Below are 23,644 nucleotides of genomic sequence, written 5' to 3' on the forward strand. Positions count from 1 at the left end.
GTAAAAAAGATAATATTCAAGACAGAATGCTGCACTAAGAACACTGTAGGACTATTTGACCCTGTGAAATATCTTAGCATTATTTCAGCTACTATTACATGAGGGTAAGGTTAGCAGGTTAACAATGCATTGCCATTTTTCAGTGAACAGAAAAATACTTTCCAAGAGATAATCACAGAATCATACAATAGTTAGGGTTGGAAAGGACCTCAAGACCATTGAGATCCAACCCCCTGCCACGGGCAGGGGCACCCCACAATAAACCATGTCACCCAGGACTTTGGCCAGCCTGGCCTTGAACTCTCTCAGGGATGGAGCATTCACAACTTCCCTGGGCAGTCTGTTCCAGGGCCTCACCACCCTCGCAGTAAAGAACTTCTTCCTTGTATCTAACCTAAACTTCCCCCGTTTAAGATTGAAGCTTTCATCCCTTGTTCTATCACTACAGTCCCAATGAAAAGTCCCTCTCCAGCACCCTTGCAGTCCCCTTCAGATACTGGAAGACTGCAATGAAGTCTCCACGCAGCCTTCTCTTCTCCAGGCTGAACAGCCCCGACTTTCTCAGCCTGTCTTCATATGGGAGGTGCTACAGTCCCCTGGTCATCCTCGTGGCCCTCCTCTGGACTTCTTCCAACAGTTCCATATCCTTCTTATGCTGAGGACACCAGAACTGCACACAGTACTCCAAGTGGGGTCTCATGAGAGCAGAAGAGCAGGATCACCTCCTTTGACCTTCTGGTCACACTCCTTTTGATGCAGACTAGGACTTGGTTGGCTTTCTGGGCTGCAAGCACACACTGAAGCTAGCTCATGTTCATTTTCTGATCTACCAACACCCCCAAGTCCTTCTCCACAGGGCTGCTCTGAATCACTTCTCTGCCCAACCTGTAGCTGTGCATGGGTTTGCTTCAACCTAGGTGTAGGACCTTGCACTTGGCATGGTTAAACTTCATAACGCTGGCATTCGCCCACCTCTCAAGCATGTCAAGGTCCCTCTGGACTGCATCCCCTTCCCTTTAGAGTGTCAACTGAACCACACAGCTTACTGTCATTGGCAACTTGCTGAGGGTGCACTTAACACTCCTTAGAGCTTACAGCAGGTGATCCTTGAATATCAACCAGCAGTCTTGATCCCCCCTGCCCTCTAGGGCTTTATGCCATGGAACCTTACTAAGCAGGTTCCTGAAGAGGCTGAAGTTTGCTCTCTTGAATTCCAGGGCAGTGAGCTTGCTATGTGCTCTTCTCACTGTCCCGAGGATCTCAAACTCAACCATCTCATGATCACTGCAGCCAAGGCTGCCCTGGAGCATCACATTCCCAAGCAGCCCTCCCTGCTGGTGAGCAGAGGTCAAGCATGACACCTCTTCTTTCTGGCTCCTCTACTACTTGCAGGAGGAAGTTGTCTTTCACACAGTCGATGAACCTCTGGGATTGCTTGTGCCAGGCTGTACCATCCCTCCAATGGGTATCAGGATGGTTGAAGTCCCCCATGAGGACAAGAGGCTGCAAGCATGAGGCTGCTCCTATCTGTCTATAGAGCACTTCATTCGCAGAATCCTCCTGATCAGGCAGTCCGTAACAGATCACAGTGTTGTCCTCCACCGCTGTTCTCCCTTTGACTCTGACCCAGAAGATCTCTGTTGATTCATCACCTGTCTCCAGAAAGAGGTCCATACTCTCCGGCCTATCACTGACATAAATAGGTACTCCCCCGTCCCTGTCTGCCTGGCCTGTCTTTCCTAAAAGAGCCTATAGCCTTCTAACACTTCAGTCATAGGAGACATCCCACCACATATCTATGATGCCGATAATACCATATCCCCGTAGATATGCACACATCTCTAATTCCTCTTGTTTATTCCCCATACCAGAAGCATTTGTATAGAAGCATCCGAGCCAAGCTCCAAATAAAGCTGATTCATTTGTTGGAGCAGCTGAAATATCTCTGCATCGCTCCAAGCATTTATTACATGTGCTGGCAACTGACTGGGAGTGTTAGGATGGATCAAAGCCTCCCTCCCCCAACATATCTAGTTTAAAGCTCTCTTGACCAGCCTAGCAAACCTCCTACAAAAGCAGCTTTTCCCCTTTTCAGACCAGCTCCAGTAGACCTGGCCTTCTAAATCGAGTCCCATGTTCTAAATAACCAAACCTTTGACTATGGCACCACTGTTCTAACTATTTATTAACCTGCCACATCTGCCTGGCCTTTTCAAGGTCCTCTCCTTTGACCCAGGGGATTGATAGAAAAACTATCTATCTGAGCCCCACATCCCCCAACCACCTCTACCAAGGCTCTGTAGTCCTTAATGTTCTCCAGGCTACTGCTGTTTATGTCACTAGCACTCACACGGACCACAAGAAGTGGGTAACAGTCATTGGGTTTGCTAGACCAGGCAGCCTTTCAGCAACATCCTTAATCCAAGCCCCTGGTAGGCAACACACCTCCCTCACGATGGGAGTCTCTGTGCCTTTCAAAGTAGTCAGCCTACTACTATGACCCACTGCTTTTTACTGGAGGCACCAGTAGTGATCCTCCTTACTGGTGCATCAGTAGTTGTTCATTTGGTGTGGTAAGTGTTTCTCTGTCAGACCCCTGCAGAACTGCAAAGCAGTTCTGGGCAGGGACATTGGATTTTGGAGGAAGCCCCTTACTTTTAATTGTCCTCCTCCTCCGTTTTTGTTGTTGTTACTAGCTTCCATCTTCCTTCTCCTTCTTTTCTGTATGCGCTATGGTGAACACTTGTGGCCTCTGCACAGTTTGGGCCTGGATCAAGCAGTCCAGCTCCCTCTCAGCTTCCCTGACTATTTTAGCTACTGGCAGCATCTTGCAGCTCAGCCACCTGCTGCAGCAGAGCCTCCACCAGAGCGCACCGAGTGCAGCCCTACCCATTGTGCACCCTCACCTCGAGTGACCAGTGCAAGCACCCCCTACACTCTGAGCTCTGTGCTGCAGCCTCCCCTCTCATCGGCTCTGTCTGGGTGCTGATGCTGCCACCACCGAGGCAGCCAGAGCAGAGCTCCCAGCGTGGGCTCTCACCCTGAGGTGAGCGCTCCCCAGTCCGCACGCTGCCTGCTCACGCTGCGGGCACCAACTGCCGCGTCACGCCCTGTTCCCGCACCCCCAGGACCGTGTTCTGCCCTCTCAAGCCGGTGCCGTCCCTCCTGGTGCCGCCCCCTGTGAGTCCTTGCTCACCTCAGCGGAGCTGCTGGCTCCTGTGCAAGGCCTAGTGAGGACTTGACACTCCTTCGGTGGCTCTCGCTGCTCAGAACTGGGGGTGCTGCACACGGTGTTTCCTCTCACTCTGGTGTTGAAGGAGTCTTCTCTGAAGGTACCTCGGCAGATATCTCTTTCTTTTCTGTTTCAAAAACATATGAAATCCATGATCACTTTGACTGTTGAGCTATTTACTGAAAAATAAAAATCATAGAATCATAGAATAGTTAGGGCTGGAAAGGACCTTCAGATCATCTAGTTCCAGCCACCCTGCCATGGGCAGGGACACCTCACACTAAACCATCTCACCCAAGGCCACGTCCAACCTGGCCTTGAACCCTGCCAGGGATGAAGCACTCACAACCTCCCTGGACAACAAATTCCAGTGCCTCACCACCCTAACAGGAAAGAACTTCATCCTTATATCCAGTCTAAGCTTCCCCTGTTTAAGTTTTGACCCGTAATCCCTTGAACTGTCACTGCAGTCCCTGATGAAGAGTCCCTCCCCAGTACCCTTATAGGCCCCATTCAGATACTGGAAGTCTGCTATGAGATGTCCATGCAGCCTTCTCTTCTCCAGGCTGAACAGACCCAACTTCCTCAGCCTATCTTCTTAGTATCCTGATGCTTTACCAAAATCTTCTCTTTTTAAGTAGTGGATGGTAAAGGGCTTTGTTTCTGTTTATGACAACCTGCATCACTTTAAAAAAAAAAATACTCTTGGGTAAACACATTGTCATTAAACCCCTTAAGCAGGTAAATTTTTAATGCCTACCACTTTACAAAAGAGAGGTGAGGGAAAAGAGAAAAAGACATTATTTCTTGAACTTCCTCATCATGATGTATTCCACTTCCCGGGTACTTCTAAGCAAAATTAGTTGGCTAAGCTCTGAATGAGACAAGTAAGAAGAAGCTAATGGAAGACATGAAACAGATCTACCTTATATTAGTTATGCCATTTGCTCTTTTAATAGAGAAATTGATATTTTTTTACTAGATTTACCTTACTGAGTGATCTGAACATTGGGCATGAGACAAGGGGGGCACAAAATCACAAAATGGAATATATAAACCTTTAGAATTAGTTTTATGTTAAGTTTGACGGCTTTGTAACAGTAGCAATGGAAAATTACTGAGGTGCAAGATACATAGAAAAAAATAGCGTGTGGCTAGAGAACATACTGAGAATTCTTGTACAACAATTATTATAGTTGACATAGTTTTAAGAAAAACAGGCTAGAAGAACAGGACACCAGGATAAGGAGTATCTGGGAATGGCAGGTGTCCAGGATGGGCTACAGTTAAACTAACTGATAAGTAGGAGGATAGGAGTCTCTGGTACTAACGAACCAATTAAACTGGTATGAGCATCTACTGCACATGCTTCAAAGGCTGCCAGAAGTGATGAAGATTGTTGGAAGAAGTAAACAACCCTCAGAAGCCACCACCACAATTCTGTACACGTGCGGGGAACTTTCTGGAAAATTATGTAATCAATATGTAGCATATGTATGCATGCCCAATGACTGTGAAAGGACAGCTTGTGTGGCAATTGGAGAGACACACGTTAGGAGGAGCTATCCCCTGTGTCTCCCGGCGCCGCAATAAAGAATACCTGCTTGTCAACTTGAAAACTTTGTTGGCAAGTTGGTTCCAGGAGTTTTCTCCAAATCAGGCACAAAGAGAATAAGCACTCTTAGTGTAGTTTATTTAGGTTCAAAAAAAAAGAAGTCAAAAGCAGAGATTAACTTCTCTTAAATAATATTACGTGTTGTTTCCCTAAAGCTAGTAGAACAATTAGCATTATTTAAAGTACAAAAAAAGTCATTATTAGCTACAAAAGGGACAATATGCTCCTGAAATACTAAGAATGAAAAATATGCGATTTGTGTTGCTTGAGCTTTACTTAATATTATTATATAAAGTGAGAGAGGTGACAAGAGCAGAGTAGGCATGGGTAGATTCTCCATATACTATGGTTTCATCTTCTGATATAGCATTATCAAAAGAATAATAATAGCATAAATTCTCTGCCAAGGTGAATTAGTATGTACAGACCCAATTTAATAAAAGCTCCCAGTAGTTCAATAATTAAACTGTAGAAAGGAATTTCTTGTACTTTAAATTTATTAATAACACCTATTAACTGCAATGCAATGTATTATTAACTTTAATGGTGTGGGTGGAAAAAAATTACCCAGTGCAAAACAAAAAGTCTATTTGCAGCAAGTAAGACTAGCTACATACTGGAAATTTTGGTGGAAAAATAGTTAGGCTCTATAGACTTGATCTTACAGTAGGCATACCGGTGTTTCAAGACAGTATCTTAGTTTTTTAGAGGATACAATTTTATTGTATGTCAGGCTGACTTTCTGGTTATTGAAAACTACACATGATAGGTTGATAAAAGTGATACCTGTATAACCTGTTTGTCTTCTAAGGAGATTTAGTGAGGATCCTAGAAATGTTCATTTTAACTTGAAATTGTTTACAGCACCAGTGTCTGTTTATTCATCATTGTCATATTATTAATGCCCTTGTTTATGTTTGTGTTATGTTTTGTTATTATTAATTCATAACAAAATAAGTATACTCAGAGGATGCAGAGCAAATACAAAGCAAAACAAGATTAAATAATTTAAATCAAATAAACTCAGTAATTGAAAAGCTGTGAAAAACACTACATCTGTGTGAACTGTTTCCTTTTGGGCTGTGCAGATCTGTGTGGTGTACCATAGAATCATAGAATTGTAGAATAGTTAGGGTTGGAAAGGACCTCAAGATCATCTAGTTCCAACCCCCCTGCCATGAGCAGGGACACCTCACACTAAAGCATGCCACGCAAGGCTTTGTCCAGCCATGCAGGGCTTCAGTTAAATGTCACAATAAACAATGTCTGAAAGATCATATTTACCCAATAAATCAATAGATCATAATATTTACTCAATAAATCAATAAAATAATTCAGTGCATGACTAAACATTTTTTGAATGTTTATTTTCTATGTTTATGGGAGCCATAATATCAATGGATCGAATTGCCTTTTAAGCAAATTAGTGTTTTTATCAAAAACATTTTTTGAGGCAAGCTTGTGTTTCCATCAGTGAGAACTGTTAGCCCTTTACCTGGGCTTTGTTTTAGCTTGTTATGGAAGTGGACAAAAACTGGCACAGGGAACATCCATGGTAGTTCTCTCTGTGCTTAGGGAAGTGTAGCTTCTCTCCTTGAAGACATGTCCATATCTGCTTATCAGTGAATAACCATTGAAGTCCTCCAGTGATACAGCAAGGAAAACGTACTGCATATATAGGTTTGAATGGCAAAATTTTGATAGCAGAGGGGCTACAGGAGTGGCTTCTGTGAGAAGCTGCTACAAGCTTCCCATGTGTCCAATACAGCCAATGCCAACCGCCTCCAAGACATACCAGCCACTAACCAAGGCTTAGTCCATCACTAGTGGTGGTAGAATCATAGAATCACAGAATAGTTAGGGTTGGGAAGGACCAAAGGATCAAGTTCCATGGTCACGGGCAGGGAAACTTCACACTAAACCGTGTCACCCAAGGCTCTGTCCAACCTGGCCTTGAACACCGCCAGGGATGAAGCAATCACAACTTCCTTGGGCAACCCATTCCAATGACTGACCACCCTTACAGTAAAGAACTGCCTCCTTATATCCAATCTAAACTTCCCGTTTAAATTTAACCCATTCCCCCTTGTCCTATCATTACAGTCCCTGATGAAGTGTCCTTCTCCAGTATCCTTGTAGGCCCCCTTCAGATGCTGGAAGGCTGCTATGAGGTGTCCACGCAGCCTTCTCTTCTCCAGGCTGAACAGCTCCAACTTTCTCAGCCTACCTTCATATGGGAGGTGCTCCAGACCCCTGATCATCCTCATGGCCCTCTTCTGAACTTGTTCCAACAGTTCCATGTCCTTTTTATGTTTAGGATACCAGAACTATACACAATACTCCAACTGAGATCTCACAAGAGCAGAGTAGAGGGGCAGGGCCACCTCCTTCGACCTGCTGGTCACGCTCCTTTTGATGCAGCCTAGGATATGGTTGCCTTTCTGGGCTGTGAGTACACACTGACAGCTCATGTTCATTTTCTGGTCAAGCAACACCCCCAAGTCCTTCTCCTTAGGGCTGCTCTGAATCTCTTCTCTACCTAACCGGTAGGTGTGCCTTGGATTGCTCCAACCCAGGTGTAGGACCTTGCACTTGGCATGGTTGAACTTCATAAGGTTGGCATTGGCCCACCTCTCAAACATGTCAAGGTCCCTCTGGATTGCATCCCCTTCCCTTTAGAGTGACAACCGAACCACACAGCTTGGTGTCATCGGCAAACTTGCTGAGGGCGCACTCAATCTCACTGTCCATGTCATCAACAAAGATGTTGAACAAGACTGGTCCCAACACTGATCCCTGAGGGGCACCACTCCTTACTGGTCTCCAGGCAGACATTGAGCCATTGACCACAACTCTTTGTGTGCAGCTATCCAGCCAGTTCTATTCACTGAGTGGTCCATCTATCAAATTGATGTCTCTCCAATTTGGAGACAAGGATGTCATGTGAGACAGTGTTGAACACTTTGCACAAGTCCAGGTAGATAACATCAACTACTTTACCCCTGCCTATCAGTTTGTAGCCCCATCATAGAAGGCCACCAAATTGGTCAGCCAGGATTTTACCTTAGTGAAGCCATGCTTGCTGTCACCAAGCACCTTGCTGTCTTTCATGTGCCTCAGCATACCTTCCAGGAGAATCTGCTCCAAGACTTTGCCAGGCACAGAGGTGAAGAGCCTCTGGGATAATATATTTAAGATGGTGAAAAAAATCTGCACAATAGTAAATGTAGCTGGAAAGAGGAATGAGAATGTGTGAGAGAAACAACCACAGAAGGAGGGGAGGAGGTGCTCCAGGCACTGAAGCAGACCATGGTGAGGCAGGGTGTGTCCCTCCTCCACCACAGACCTCCATGTGCTGCAGATCTCCACCTGCAGCCTATGGTGGATCCCACACCAGAGCAGGGGGATGCCTGAAGGAGGCTGTGTAAGCCTGCGGGAAGCCCACACTGTAGCAGCCTCCTGGCAGGACAAGTGGCCCCACAGAGTTTGGAGTCCATGCTGAAGGAGTTTTGCTGCAAGACTTGTGACCCTGAGGGAAATCATGCTGGAGCAGTTTGTTCATGAAGGACTGCACCCCATGGAAGGGACCCCACACTGGAGCAGGGAAAGAGTGTAAGGAAGAAACAGCAGCAGAGTCAATGTGTGATAACTGACTGCAACCCCCATTCTCCATCCCCCTGCACTGCTGAGGGGAGAAGGTAGACAAATCAGGAGAGAAGTTGAGCCCAGGAAGAAGGGAAGTGGGGGCAAGGTGATTCAGGATTTAGTATTAATTCTCTCATTAAACTCCTAATGATTTGATTGGTAATAAATTTGCCCCTAGTTGTGTCTCTTGCCTGTGACTGCATTTGGTGAATGATCTCCCTGTCCTTATCTTGACCCATAAGCTTTTTGTTGCATTTCCTCTCCCTTGTACATCTGAGGAAGGGACTAATAGAGCAGCTTTGGTAGACACCTGGTGTCCAGCCGGGATTAACCCACCACACTGAAACACAAAAGTAGATATAAGTCACTGTGTACATCTCTGTTGAAGTTAAAGAAGACATTTTGGCCCTGTTATCATTCTCCAAATGGTGCAGTGAAATAAAGGGGATTTTTTTCAACATATCAAGGTAAACTCTTCTGCTGTTTGGACTAATTAAGTTCTCTGTGTTTTCTTTGATCTTTAGCCCTCTGAGGAATAATAGAGCATTGTATCGTTTTTCTATAACTAAGTTTTTACTACACCTAATACATTATGTGTTTTTCCATCACATGTAATTACTATTCATGTAATAATAGCTTTACAGGCTTGAATATTTTTATTTTCTATCAAGAGTACACACTGACTCCCAAATAAGGCTGTAGAATTTATCTGGCATAAAATTAATGACATTTTATATGTGCAAATTTTTAAGTTCATTTAACTGATATGATCAGGCTATGTTTCATGGAAAATACTTTGCTATCATTGAAAATATAAAGGTCAGTATTGATTTCAAAGGGTTTTGTGTAGCCTTCATGATAATGAAAGTATATGATAATACTCTGTGTGAAGAAATGATTATAAATGTAGTTGTCTCTGGTACTGTTCTGGGATGAAACATCATCGGCTTACTACATGATCATATATACGCTAGAGAGTAATTGCTTATAAATCTTGTGAAACAAGTGAGGTGGAAGACGGTTGCTCTCCAGAGAAGCCTTTGGTGATAAACAATGATAAAAATAAACTCTTTTACCGTGTATTAACAGTGGCAAACGCTGTTTTTTTTTTTTTTTTATTTTAGGAGCTAAATTCTAGGGAGTTATTAATATTTTCTTGGAAATGTAATTATCATGCTGTTATTCTGTATGCAACGTATGATGCTTTCGGGATCACTGGCTCTTGAAGTTCAATACTATGTTAGAGATAAAGATCAAGTGTGTCTTACACTTGGTACACTTTGGTACATAAGTGTGTCTATGTTTATGTATTTATTTTAGAGTCAGGATATGAAAGGATATGGAATGTATTACACATCAAATGATGGCTCAGTTTCATTGCTCTCATTTTCAGCAATAACAATAAAAGCAGAGAATGCACCTATATTTATTCATCTGCTTTTAGCAGTTCTCTTACTTTCATGGATTTGCCTTTCAGGAGAATTTTTCCAACTGAAAAGAAGATAAAATTGTAAAGTTATTAATTAGTTAAAAATACTAAAAATGTTGAAAATGTTAAATAATAAAGTCAAGTACTGTCATGGTTTAAGCCCAGCTGGTAATTCAGAACCATGCAGCCGCTTGCGTGCTCCCTCCGTTCTTCCTCCCCCCACTACCAGAGGTATGGAGAGGAGAATTGAAAGAATGTAACTCCCATGGGTTGACATAAGAACAGTCCAGTAACTAAGGTATAATACAAACCCACTACTGATACCACCAATAATAATATTGATAAGGGAAATAACAAGGGGTAAGAATACAATTGCTCACTACCAGTCGACTGATACCCAGCCTGACCCAAGCAGCGACCTGGGCCTTCCGGGTAATTCTCCCGAGTTTATATACTGGGCTTGACGTGCTGTGGTATGGAATACCTCTTTGGTCAGTTTGGATCAGGTGTCTTGTCTCTGCTTTGTCCTGGCTTCCCCTCCTCCCTGGCAGAGCATGAGGCTGAGAAAGAACTTGGTCTGAGTAAACATTACTTAGTAACAACTGAAAACATCAGTGTTATCTGAATTGTTCCCAGGCTGAAAGTCAAAAACACAGCACTGCACCAGCTACTAAGAAGGAGAAAAGTGACTGCTATAGCTGAACAGAGGACACATATATTTACTCTTTTCTTCTCCCCTAAAGAATTTTTACCCACACCTAAAGCATTCTTCTACTCTGTCCATTAGTGTGTGAGTTTTCCTTCGCAGAAAAATCACATCATTTTCAACTACTGTGGGATTTGTGAAAGCTCTAATGCCAGAAATGCTCTCAACATATAGGTGTGGTATAATTCATCTTCCAGGTTTTTATGATGCTGGGCTTGGTACTAGCATGCGCTGAGCACAGTAGGGAAATAAGAATCAGTGAAATTTTATGAGGATTTTAAAGTTCTTTTGGGCATAGCCTATGCTATCTCCAATGACTGTACAAAATTAAAGTGTAACATTGTGAGAAACAGAATGAGTAACAGATTGTGATAATCAAGATTTACCTGCTTCACAAGATTTGATTTGAAGAAAGTTGCTTACACATCATCACGTGCAGGTTTTGGTTTTGCACTTTGAATGAATAAACATTACTAGAATTCCATGCAGCATTAATGTCACAGGCATTATTGCTGTAATGCATGCTGTCCCCAACCCAAGTGGGCATTTAGAAAGTGGAAGTAATTATGTGAATTTTCTTTAATAAAAGGAAGTTTTTAAAGAAAACACCTAACATCTCAGGATAGAATAAAATTTTGATAAAACATGGGGAAAACTAAAAGAAGGTGGAAAATGAAAAAATATAACATTGAAGCAATATTATATTTGTCATGCAGAAAGATAGTATCCTTGAACTTTTCTATCTTAATATTTAGCCATCCCAATAGAAAGTCATGTTATTATTCTGTGTTTAGGTTAATACAGCATAGCAAGTATTACCTGAATTGGTGGAGGAAGAATTGTACCAAGGACATTCCACAATGTCAATTGATTGTAGTTTGTTTGGAAAAAGAGCTCAAAATCATGGAGCTCAGATAGACTTTTGAGGGGTGAAATATGAACCTCTGAATAATTTTACTTTTTCAGACAAACCATAGTGCTAAAAAAATGATTTTCTCAAAAACTGTGTTTAGGGCAACTAAAGATCAGCAAAAATGTATTATGTTCATTTCTTTCTTGTGGTTGTCAAGGTAGATACGTAGCGTTATGTAATGAGATCTGTGTACAGTTCAGATATTAAAACCTTTTAAGACCTTTTGAAACCTGAGACCTAAGACCTAAGAAAGAAAAAGAGGTCCAAGTTAGTACACCTTTAATCTTAACAGGAATTTCAGCTAGTAAAGGTAGAAATGCAGTTCAGAAAGAGACAGATCCTTCTTTTCAGAAGTGACATAATTGAACAATCACAACCAATACCTGAATGAAACTCCTTTAGGCAGGAAGATGAAGCTATGGAAGAAGCACTAATACTTCTCAATTACTGTTCTGCAAAGGCTATCCAGTAGAAACAGGCTGCAGAATAGCAGTGTACCTGCTACCTGGAAACGCTTCTTCTTTCTTCATATGTGCCAGCGTTTCAAACTAAGAGTACCTTACCAAAGATAAAATTACTTACTTTTACACAATAAATTTGTTCTTTTGGATGTTAATTCCTTGTGGTAAGAGGAATTCTTTGCTCAAATTGTGCATCTATTCAAATTCAATAATCCAAATCCTCTTAATAACTCAAACCCCAAAGTTTTTCCATCAGATTTAGAAAGTAAATAATTTTCACACTTTAACTGAGACTGATGATAGTCATCTTCCTTGCAAAGCTCTCTTTTTCAAATTATAAACACATGAAAGAAGAATGAGGGCGTGACAGGGAGTGCTTGGCCAATTATGTTTACCTGGGAAAATTCGGTAATTAGTAATCCATTGGAAAGCTTTGGCTTTATTTCTTTTGCTTTCTCAAATGAAGTTGGACCCACAGCATAAAAAAAGAAGCAGTATCTTTTAATTTCACCATACATCATTTGCAGATGTATTTCACAAAATAATCAGACACAGCATAAAACCAAATTTAGATGAAGAACAGATGTATTAATAGAAGCTCTGGAATTCGGCTAAATTTTGCTGAAACATCTGCATGAACCTAAGAAAAATATATTCCTTCTGTTCCTGTGAAGGCTGCTTGGCATAGCACAAAACCCTCTGGGCTCCACAGCCTTGCACTTCAGTCCCTAATGAGTGGCAGTGTGATCCCTCTGCAAAAGCCAGAGTGGTATGAATTTTGAACTAGCTGAGCCAGTGTCTGAGCTTATTTAAGCTCTAAGATTGCTGTGAGAGCAACCAGCAAAGCCTGCAGATACCATGGCTACCAGCAGACAGTCAGCATGTGTAATTGGTTGCTGTGAACTGAAGAGGCTCATATGTTAGCTCATATCAGTACATTATAGAATAAGATCCAGGACTCTAGCTGTATTAATTACAGGGGGAAGGGAAATGCTGGTTTCTGCTAGATACATATGGCAGACCCTCCTTCCCCTTACAAATGAGGTAGTAAACACTAAAGTATTAGACCTTTCTCATATAAATTGTATTTAAATGAGAAAGGTTATGTTTAATATGAGCAGACTAAACAGGGCCTAAAACACAGCCATCAGCAAGCTGAAAAATACTATACCTGTCCTTTCAGTCCTGTCTTAAAAGAATACTGAAAATTATCCAATTATCCTCTTTGGGGGTGGGGGGAAGGGGGTGGGCAGGAAGTGTGTGTGGGGGGGGTGTTCAGTTCTTTTGTAGACATTTTTCAATTTCAGTCCACTGCCCAACCCTTCCTTCCATGCCACTTCCAAAATCAAGCTGTTTCATAATTTTTTCTTTACTGACCACCTCAAATCTCCCAGGGAGAGAAAAGTGGTTGTGTTCTCTTGTCAAAATATGTGTCTGGGCAAAAGTAGCAACGAACTGCCTGTCGTGGGGAAGATGGTTCCACTGTTGATGACTTTTCAAAGTCAGGGATAGCAAATCTAGCCCTAAAACTGTATCTTTTCTCTTACCTAGAAAGATGGTAGACAAAACCCACATGATCCCCTCCACAACAGGTGGCTTCTATGTGTGATATCTTTCAGAAGTAGGGTTTTTTTTTTTTAACCTCAGTACCCTCTTACATTCAGTGAATGTATTAGAACTGAAAGTACCAACTTTTCTTCCATTTAAGGGTCTACTAGTACGCAAAACTATTTCTAAAGGATTATCATAAAAGTTTATTAAAATACCAGCATAAAAATCCCTTATGGACCAATTTAAAATTTAGAGATCTTTTCTTCAGCCATTAAAATTCTTACATTATGTAATCTTTTTGCATTAAAAAAAAAAAAATCTCATAGTTGATGTTCCTGTACCACCTTAGTTAGATTCTCATACCCACCTTGCCAGGTTCCTGTGGAAATGGTAAATATGAGCTCCATGTAAATGTAACCTTTCTCAGAGGGGCTCAGACAACAGATCTTTTGAAGTTGTCCCCAATAACTTTTGAATACAACCAATTGCTTTAAGCTAAAAAATGCATGCACTTTTCAAACTATGCTTTGTCTGTTGTTTTGGTGATTATTTGTTTTGTCTAGGTTTTTGGTTGGGGCTGATGGAGTTTTTTTTCGAGTAAACAGAAAAAACCTTTCCTTCAACAGGCACTTTATTTTCGCCTGGGCTTTTTGTTGTCCTTTCACTTGTAAACTTGGTTTTCTTATTTTGAAAGTATTTATCTGAATCTGTTCCTCATATTTTTCAATGTAGATTATTTCCTTCAGATGAAAGACCAAATATATTAAAAAAAAATATTATCTTAGTATTTAATATGCTCTAGCTACAATGAAACATAAAGTTTAGTAGTAGTTGTAGTAGCAATAGTATTCAGATGTGAAAGAAACGTACTGGTTTGAAGCTTTACATTTAAGAACAGATAAAATTTGTCTAGACTTCATGTGCAAAATATGTTTATAATTGTAAGTCAAATCCAACACATCAATTTTGGTTATACTACAGTTACTGGTAAGTTTAATAACAGTCTGAAATTTTAAATGAAACAATTTATTTTCAAACTAGAACTTGAAAGAAAGTGATGGGTTTGCAATTAATTGTTTAGCTTTTCTTAATTCAAAATTTGTGACAAGAAGAAGTAAGCTGTATGTGTTTCTGTTTGCTCTTATATATCAAACTGATGTGAATATTCTTGCCTGAGTAGTCTAAAATTATTCTGCTTTCAAATTATAAATAACAGTATTTCTGTTTTTAAAAAGCTACCTGGAGCTACCATTCTAGCATTCACTCAATATGTACTAATCTTGTATCCTAAGGAAATCCTGTCTCCATGAGAAACTAACTTGGGCATTAATTTTATATATGTATAATATATATATATTAATATAAAGAAAATAAAATGTAAATATATTTTCAATTAACAGAAATATGTAAATAAAAATACTTATTTAGGTGATCATAAAATAAAATTCATAATTAACGGTTATGGCTGCTTTTCCTTTCATAATTCCTCTTCCTCTACTCCGTTGCATAAAAATTACAGTTTACATGCGGGCGTCTGGCACTGGTTTATGATGTATGTTTATCTATAAATATATGCATCGCATACCAAATGTCACAGTAAAGCAGCATGCCAAATCCAGTCCATTTGCATTGGATAATGCTGCCCTGTTTCCATTGTAGTTCTCACCCAGGCTTTGTGTAGAGGGACGTCAGTGTGGCACAGGAGCCATGCCGGTGAAGTGGCCTCTGTGGTCGACTATCATCCTGCTCTCCAGCATTATGGATTTGTTCATATAAACACTTATCTGTAGGGACTGGACTGTAAGAATGACTGCCAATGAATATTTCCTCTTAGATACTGGAACTACCTCTTTTCCTTCTGTTTCTTTTCACTCAAAATTAATTTCTATTTTTTAATGAGTATTTTTCCTGTTCTAGTTTTTTTTTTTTTTTTATTATCACTTTTCTTACTGGGCACCTCTTTAGTCTGCTTTTCTGCTAACATGGTGTTCCCTGAAAATAACGTCCCTTTGACCTCTGAATTAGTGTCATGGGGATTAAATAAAATCACTGAACTGTTTAACTTTGTAAATTGTTGTTTAGGTGCTCTGGAGTTTGACCACTTCACTAACTAACCCCCTGAGCGTATTATTATGTTTACTTCTTTCACACACTGTTACTACTGATGAAGGAGTAACTTAGTATACATTAAATATAAAATAAAAGCCCATTACCATGAGGAAATTATCATTTAAGTTCAATAGACAAGTATGGAGAAATGCAAGAGATTTCTCTGGTTTTGGACAGTAATTTCACTGCAGTTAACATTACACCTTGGGAACCTAAACTTATCTACAGGATACTTTATGCTGATATTATGTGTTTCAATTTTCTGAGAGTCTCATTCTTACATCCATTGTTAAAAACATGAATATTAACGATAGCAAAAGGCTAGAGAAGGGCTTGAAATATTAAGCAAAACAGAACAAGTATTCTGAACTACAAAATTATTGATGTTTTAAGGTGTATTTAAAGAAGGCTTAGACAAAGGCAATACTCAAACTAATCTCCTAAAATGATTTCTAATAAGAACGCTTCTATCTTTCTAATCAGAGAAAAACAAAAATCACCAAAAGTGAAGTAGTTTTAACTTTCTTAAGGAAAATTTCTCTCTATTGACATGGCAGTCCTGGGGTAAAGGTTGATCTGGTGATCATAGAATCATAGAATAGTTAGGGTTGGGAAGGACCAAAGGATCATCTAGTTCCAAACCCCCTGCCATAGGCAGGGACACCTCAAACTAAACCATGCCACCTAAGGCTCTGTCCAACCTGGCCTTGAACATCACCAGGGATGGAGCAATCACAACTTCCTTGGGCAACCCATTCCAAAGACTGACCACCCTTACAGTAAAGAACTGCCTCCTTATATCCAATCTAAACTTCCTGTTTAAGTTTTAACCCATTCCCCCTTGTCCTATCATTACAGTCCCTGACGAAGAGTCCCTCTCCAGTATCCTCGTAGGCCCCCTTCAGATGCTGGAAGGCTGCTATGAGGTGTCCACGCAGTTCTCTTCTCCAGGCTGAACAGCTCAAGCTTTCTCAGCCTATCTTCATATGGGAGGTGCTCCAGACCCCTGGTCATCCTCATGGGCCTCCTCTGGACTTGTTCCAACAGTTCCATGTCCTTTTTATGTTGAGGATACCAGAACTATACACAATACTCCAACTGAGATCTCACAAGAGCAGAGTAGAGGGGCAGGGCCACCTCCTTCGACCTGCTGGTCACGCTCCTTTTGATGCAGCCCAGGATACGGTTGCCTTTCTGGGCTGTGAGTACACACTGACAGCTCATGTTCATTTTCTGGTCAAGCAACACCCCCAAGTCCTTCTCCTTAGGGCTGCTCTGAATCTCTTCTCTACCTAACTGGTAGCTGTGCCTCAGATTGCTCCAACCCAGGTGTAGGACCTTGCACTTGGCATGGCTAAACTTCATATGGTTGGCATTGGCCCACCTCTCAAACGTGTCAACGTCCCTCTGGATTGCATCCCCTTCCCTTTAGAGTGACAACCGAACCACACAGCTTGGTGTCATCGGCAAACTTGCTGAGGGCGCACTCAATCTCACTGTCCATGTCATCAACAAAGATGTTGAACAAGACTGGTCCCAACACTGATCCCTGAGGGGCACCACTCCTTACTGGTCTCCAGGCAGACATTGAGCCATTGACCACAACTCTTTGTGTGCAGCTATCCAGCCAGCTCTTTATTCACTGAGTGGTCCATCTATCAAATTGATGTCTCTCCAATTTGGAGACAAGGATGTCATGTGAGACAGTGTTGAACACTTTGCACAAGTCCAGGTAGATAACATCAACTACTTTACCCCTGCCTATCAGTTTTGTAGCCCCGTCATAGAAGGCCACCAAATTGGTCAGCCAGGATTTTCCATTAGTGAAGCCATGCCTGCTGTCACCAAGCACCTTGTTGTTTTTCATGTGCCTTAGCATGCCTTCCAGGAGAATCTGCTCCCAAGATTTTGCCAGGTGCAGAGGTGAGACTGACTGGTCTGTAATTCCCTGGGTCATCCATTTTCCCCTTCTTGAAAATGGGGGCTATATTTCCCTTTTTCCAGTCATCTGGAGCTTCACCCCACTGCCATGATTTTTCAAATATGATGGACAGTGGCTTAGGAACTTCATTCACCAGCTCCTTCAGGACCCATGAATGGATTGCATCAGGTCCCATGGACTTTAGCACGCTCGGGGTCTTAAGATGGGCTCGAACCAGATCCTCTCCTAGAGTGGGCCTAAGGCATTCATTCCCACAGTCCCTGCACCTGCCTTCCAAGACTTGGGTGGTGTGGTCAGAGCATTTGCCAGTGAAGACCGAGGCAAGGAAGTCATTCAGAACCTCAGTCTTCTCCAAATCTAGGGCAGCCAGCTCTTCTTATAGCTTCTGGAGGGGCCTACGTTGCCCTAGTCTGTCTTTAATTCACTGCATACTTACAGAATCCCTTCCTGTTGTCCTTAACATCCCTAGCCAAGTTTAATTCTAACTGGGCCTTCTTTCCTAACCTGGTCCCTAGCTTCCCAGACAACATCCCTGTATTCTTCCCAGGCCGCCTGTCCTTGCTTCTGCCTTTTATAAACCTTTCTTTTCCTTTGAATTTTCCTCAGGAGCTCCTTATCCAACCAGGGAGGTCTCCTGGCCCTCCTGCTGCACTTCCTTCTAGCTGGGATGGAACACTCCTTAACTTGCAGCATAGTTGATTCTATGATTCTATGATTCTATTTATGCTCCTGAGAAAGTCTCAAGTGAAAGCTACATTCTACCTACATTGAAAATGGAAAAAAACTTAGGTTTGATTTTAATAAGTTTAAGCCCAAATATTTCGTTAACAGTTACATGCTTATTATTAATGTAACACACCTATCCACCTCCACTCTTCTGTATGTTTACATTTTGTAATGAAATTCTCTCCCTAGTGCTAGTTTTCTCCCCAGCTCCCTTTCTGTTCAATGGATAGTAACAAGAGCAGTCATCCTCTAGGGCAGACCAAGCATTGCAAGCTCCTTCCAACTCCTCCCATAAAAAGGTCTCATCACTCCCTTAACTGTTCTTGTAGTCCTCTTCTACAAACAAGTCTGTCAGGAGAAAATGTATATGCTTTCTAAGTATTAGCAGCCAGAATTATTACATATTTATATATTTTTATTAGCACTAGTGCATATGGACAAAACCAGAAAGTTCCTCAGCTATCCAAACTGGAAAAGTTTAAGTCAAAAAAGGAAGTGTGGCTACAGCACGATTACAGCTTGGTAGAGAAGAATATCATTACAGCATAGAAATGTCTAGTATCATTTGAGAGATCTCTCTTTTTTATCACATTTGTAGAATCTTTCCTAATTCTTAATATCCTTTCTGTGTTATTTGTTCATTCAGCTGGGGATGTAGCACTCCAACCAAGTTCATTATGATTGCTTCAGGTACAGAATGTCTTGGATCTTACAGAAGTAGTTGAAAACCTCAACAGTCTGTTGGAACTGATTAAAGAATGCTCTACTTTGCCCAGTGCTTTTTGGTTATGGGGTCCAGGCTTTACAGACTTTTACTTGCATGCAATCAGCCAATGGCTAGTCAGTCTAAAGTTTTTCAGTGTGACTAGCTCTTCTGTAAAGTCTACAGCCAGCTCGTCTAAACTTGTCAGTAGATTCTAAAATAAATCAAGAAAAAAAATCATTTAGGTTAATCCAATGACATTTGTGGGCATCTCGTTCATAATATCTTGTATACATCATCATTATTATTATTATTATTATTATTATTATTATTATTATTATTATTATTTTGTTTCTAATTGGTAGCTAAGAATGCCAAGACTTCCATTATAACACAGTTTCAGTAGTATTTACCTCTCTAAGACTTCTGTTGTTGTTAAAAGATACAAATCTGACCATATCTAAATTATCCCTTTGACTTTATGGTAAAATTTCCAGCATCTTACCAGTTAATATAATCTTATTTTCCTAAACTGGTTTTGACCCAAACGTATTTTACTGTAGTCCTTTTTTGATATCGGAAATAGTGTTAATAACGTTAGTACATAGGTAGTTCATGCCTTTTCTTTCTTTATTATTTTTTTCAATAGCTCACATGTTTACTATACTATTATAATTCTGTTATTTCAGAAATTTCTCTGTTTTCTTGCCTTGGCTATGTCCGTCAGTATACACACCTGTACAAATTTTTTTAATGAAATTCATCATGTATTTACCTTTATTCATAAATCAGAGGTTGCTTTTCCCTTGCTGTCATTACCATCTAGCTGCTCTGTTCTCTTTTCTGTCTTTTTTTTTTTTTTAAATAGGAAAAAAGATTTCTTTCCCCAATCTTTTTAGACTGAGACACAAAGCTTTTGTTCTGTAAATACCATACTGTTCCTATAAAGAGCAAAAAGAAAACAAAATACAGACCTGAGGTACTAGAAATTACACCATTCTAAGCACAAAAACAGATTATCTTACTCTAGGGGAGATACTTGTTCTCAAAAAAAAAAAGGTCCTATATAAATTGCTCTGCTTACATCTTTCTAGTTTCTAGCTGCCTGCTTTCAGGTGCCTTTTACTTAATTATGCACTTGGATAAGCCACAGAACACTTTAAATAAAACTAAATATCCCATTTTTATTAAAATAAAATAAATTGCATGGACAAAGCACTGAAAGTCAGGCTTCTTTAACCTTATTCTATGCATTAGACTTGCTTAAATACTTCTAAAATGGCTATTCAAACTGGCTGAATATATGTAAGCTTAACAGGACTGTGCTCTGAATGTAAAAATGAAGCCATCTGAGATCATTACACAATTACATACTCTCCTGTGACATTTCAAAAGGAATCTGGCTATCATATAGGATAGCTTCTTTATTCAAAATCTCTCTTGGATCTTTGTCTTAAACTTCTGTTAGTGTTTTTTAATTCACTTCAGACATTCTTCTTTTTATTCCATTCAGATTGCCACAGGAATACTTCTTGACCCTTTGTTAAAGATGTAAAATATTTTGACTCATAGTTACAGTGAAGTCTGATAGTAATTAAAATACAGCACTTGCAAAAATGATTTCTTATTGCACAAATTGGCAGTATTCTATACATAGTAAAACAAGAGTTCTCATAGCAAAATTTTGTTTTAGTTGTTTTTATTTTGATAAAATACCATAACTTTGGCTGAAATTCTCAAAGGGAAGTGTCCGGCTTAGACGTTCACTTTACCTAGAGTGTTTGCTGAGCCTTTGGTGAATTTTTCTTCTTAATGTCGGCTTCAATTCATTGGTTGAATCCAAGAATGAGAAATCAGAGCAATATATTGCTTGCTTCTTATTGAAAATAATGAAAATTATTTGCTTATCTGTGAAATCTTATCTCACTGCTTTGAATCAGAGTCTTAACTTATTCAGTGAGCTTCCCTGTGACTGACATTTGCCCTTTCAGTGAAAGGCTGCAAGAACCTGGCTAAGTTATACTCCTTTGCAAAATCTGAACATGACAGTTCATTTGGCAAAAAAAATATTATCTGCCCTCCAGCTTAGATTCTTTTCAATTTTTGTGTTCTCTGTTTTTCTAGATTCTGGATACAAAATAGAGAAGGGATGAGAAATTATCTCAGTCCTGTTGCTGCTGCTGTTTGGTTTTATAAATACAGAATGAACCTATAAAAAAATAATTTGGAATTTATGATTTGGAAGGAAAAAACAATTTAGGAGACTAGTAGGAGGACAAAGAATTGACTTAAAAGGGGGACAAGCAGTGAAATTTAGCCATACATGCTGGGACTGCCAAGCAAACACAAGATTCACTGTAGAACGAATGTCTGAACATGTTAAAGACCCTATTCTAAGCTGAAGCACAAAATTGTAGCAGAATTAGGCTAAGGATAATATGGTTAGGATTATGGATGGAACAGCAAGCAAAGTATTGTTTTGGAGATTGATCAGTACATATTCCTAAATAACTTGGAATACATTAGAGAGTCTGGACTGCTATTTTTTTTTTCCTTTTTCATGAATATTCCTGAAACTAATTTATAAATATTTTCAAGTATGATATAAGCAGAATATAACTGTTTAGTACGATACTAATTATCTAGCATAGGAAAAGTTCTAGCAGCTTTTCATTCTTGAATTCCAGAATCAGAGACCGAGTGTTTTGAAGTATATAACTAAAAGACAGCAGAAACTGCACTGAACCTGGGCTAGAAAATTAAGAAACTTTGGGCCTTGAACCTGAGGTACTCTATATAAAATTTCTGCTATAAGGAGCAATGTCAAGTGCTTTCTTCTCAGCTTGGAGATGAAATACTTTTGAAATAATACCAATACTAGGCAATCTGCTTTCCACTCTGATTTAAGGTTCATAGCAGTGGTTCACTATTGCCAGGAATCAATGGAACAGAAGAAATATCATCATTTCCTTATATCAGTGACTTTTCTTCATCTTTTACTGCACCAGCTAATATCTGCCAGGTATCTTCACCAAATGAATAGAATCATTAATATTTTCAGAGCCAGGGGTTAATACAACAGCTCCATTATATGACATCAAGAAAAGTGTATTAAAAAAAAAGGAGCAATTTCAAGCTAATACATTATTTCAGAGGTTACTATCGAAGGCATACTTTGAACCTTCCCCTCTTCCCCCCTTTTTTTACAGAGCTATATTTTAACTCTGCGTAAATATGTGTAAAATTATATTTCAGTTGAGTAATCTTGCAACAACAGATTTTGGTTTGAAGTAATGGAGCATGTAGATCAGTGACTTCCCCACATTTAGTCCAGAAAAGCTTTCCAGGCATCTCACAAAGAGGTTGTTAATCACACAATATTCTTTCCAACTAAAGAAGAATGAGATGTGGAAAGTAATTTAGTGCAGAGTGAAAAGGATGGTCAAGCTGCTTTCAGAAGAGACTTACTGCATCAAAGCTGAATAGTAAATTGCATTCTATGAAGCACATCTGATTCATGTGCAAGGAATTGTCAGCTTTCACATAATAAAAATAATCAAACACCATGGACAAAGAGGAGAACCGGGACTGCAAGCTGCTGACAGCTCCTCGTCAAGTGAAAAGAAAGGACAAAGGGACCAGAGCAGTAGTAACATAATCCATTGGGACCTGTAGGTTGAAACCTATGGCATCACTCTTGCGCAAATCACACAGCAGAAAAATGGGGAACAGAGGGTAACAACCACTAGTTGTAACATTCTGTGAAGTGGTTCCAATGTCTTTATTCTTTAGATGACCTAGCCCAGAAGATTGGTTACTCTCAAGGAAAGCTCTTAACTGTGGCAACTGTGATTTCTCAGACTACAGAAAAGTCACCTTTTGAACTGTCTTCCATATTTCAAGACAAACAACTCTTCTGGGGCAAAGTGTCCCACAAGCCCATTCGTTTCTTTATGACCACTCTGAAGACGACTATCTGTGAGGAGGTAGATAGCTCCTCTTTAAATGGCAAGAAGCTGTTCTCACTGTCAGAGGCAACATTGATTCCACCAATCAAAACAAGGGAGGGAGAAAATGTTTAAGAAAGTCCATTTCTGCTACCATCCTGCCAAATCAATATGGGAGTTTTAATTTAAAAACAAGGTTTTTGCTTCCTGATCACATTACCATTCTCTGTCTTTCGAAGAAATAAAAGAGGTATCTTATTTTCTTCAGTAAGTTTCCTATTGCAATATATATTTTACTGAGAAGTGGGCAACAGGAAGGCATTTCATTAGTGCATTTTGGTGGACTAGAAGAAAGTGAAAGAAGGTGCACAGCATACTGCTCAAATGAGAGAAATGCTGTGTCAACCTCTCCATGCCACTAGTTAAGTGGATGACAAATTTAATCAAGATTATAATAAAAAAGGATGGACACTCACAGATCTCATAGGTCTCACAAGATCTCACATCCCATAAAAATTATTCTTTTTAACACAAAACAAATGAAAAAGTATCTTATTGCTTTCCTTGGTATCATGAAGAGAAAATATAAGTTCACTGAACCTTCCTGTGTGATACATTAAATTTTTGATTACAGTGTAATCTAAGAAGATAATTTTAGGGTATTA

The sequence above is a fragment of the Lathamus discolor genome, chromosome 5 (assembly GCF_037157495.1).
Source record: "Lathamus discolor isolate bLatDis1 chromosome 5, bLatDis1.hap1, whole genome shotgun sequence".
NCBI lineage: Eukaryota > Metazoa > Chordata > Aves > Psittaciformes > Psittacidae > Lathamus > Lathamus discolor.